The sequence below is a fragment of the Eimeria tenella genome, genomic scaffold (genome assembly GCF_000499545.2).
Source record: "Eimeria tenella Houghton genomic scaffold, Eth_scaff2294, whole genome shotgun sequence".
NCBI classification, from domain to species: Eukaryota; Apicomplexa; class Conoidasida; order Eucoccidiorida; family Eimeriidae; genus Eimeria; species Eimeria tenella.
This window is the reverse complement of record NW_013542151.1, coordinates 1,718-2,937: the sequence shown is the minus strand read 5'-3', so window position 1 is coordinate 2,937 and position 1,220 is coordinate 1,718. Positions and strand designations below refer to the sequence as shown.

Here is a 1,220-nt window from a genome sequence, read left to right as displayed (position 1 = left end):
TGCTGCTGCTGCTGTCTTCGCCGCTGTTGCTTGCCAGCATGAGGCTTCGCTAGCTGGCTAGCCAAATGGCTAGCTGGAAAGCTCGGTGGCTCGTTTAGACACAGCTAGCTAGCCAGCTAGCCTGTTGGCTAGCTAGCTAGTTAGCCTCTTAAGCTAGCTAGCTAGCTAGCTAGGCAGCTAGCTAGCCAGCCAGGTAGTTCCACAGCTTACTCAAACAGTAGCTAGCCAGCTAGCTGGCTCCCCGGCTGTCTAGCCAGCTAACTAGCTAGCTAGCCAACATAGCCGCCCAGCTTGCCCCAGTCCCAGCTAGCTAGCTGCCTAGCCAGCGTAGGCTTTAGCTAGCCACCAGCCCAGCTAGCTAGCTAGCTAGCTAGCTAGCTAGCTAGCCACCTACCTAGCTAGCTAGCTAGCCACCTACCCAGCTAGCCAACTGGTTAGCTGCCTAGCTAGCTGGCCACCCGGCTAGCTAGCTGGGCTAGCTTGGCTAGCTACATAGCTTTTGCCCAGCGAGCTGGCCGCCCGATTAATAGCTAGCTGGGCAGCCGGCTCCCCAGCTAAGCCCCAGCTAGCTAGCTAGCTAGCTAGCTAGCTAGCTAGCATCCCAGTTAGCTAGCTAGCTATGCAGCTAGCTAGCTAGACAGCAAGCTGTCCAGCCATCAACCCTTCTAGCTAGCTAGCTAGCTAGCCAGCTAGCTAGCCAAAGCCGTAGCTAACTGGCTATAAGGCGGCGCGGCCAAGTGACCCCGCTGCAGCTCAGCTAGCCACTGCAACCCACCTAAACCCTAAACCCTAAACCCTAAACCCTAAACCCTAAACCCTCGGAACAAAGGAGCCCCTCAGCTGCTGCGCTGCCCACAAAACCGCTTGAATACCATCACCGGTAAACCCTGGACCCTAAACCCTAAACCCTAAACCCTAAACCCTCGTACATTTGAAAGTCCACTCGTCTCTTCCTTTTAAAAGCTGCAAGGAGCAGCTAGCTGCAGCAAGGAGCAGCTAGCTGCACCAAACTGCACAGCTAGCCACGGCCAACTTCACAGCTAGCCACAGCCAGCCAAGTGGCCAGCTAGCTGTACATAGCTGGCCAGCTAGCCACAGCTAGCTGGCCAGGCAGCCACAGCTAGCTGTAGCTAGCTGCCCCGCCAGCCGCAGGCAGCCACAGCTAGCTGAGCAGCCAGGCACAGCTAGCTGCCCAGCCAGCGCCAGCTAGCCACAGCTAG

At 57.1% G+C, this 1,220-nt stretch overlaps 1 protein-coding gene across 1 annotated transcript in view; it reads right to left on the bottom strand.

Annotated features, from left to right (window-relative positions):
- Window positions 1-1,220, bottom strand: part of ETH_00037145 (carbonic anhydrase domain containing protein, putative) — a gene marked incomplete at both ends in the record, with an annotated part of 1,603 nt that overhangs the window by 120 nt on the left and 263 nt on the right. The gene's annotated exons all lie outside the window — the stretch shown is intronic.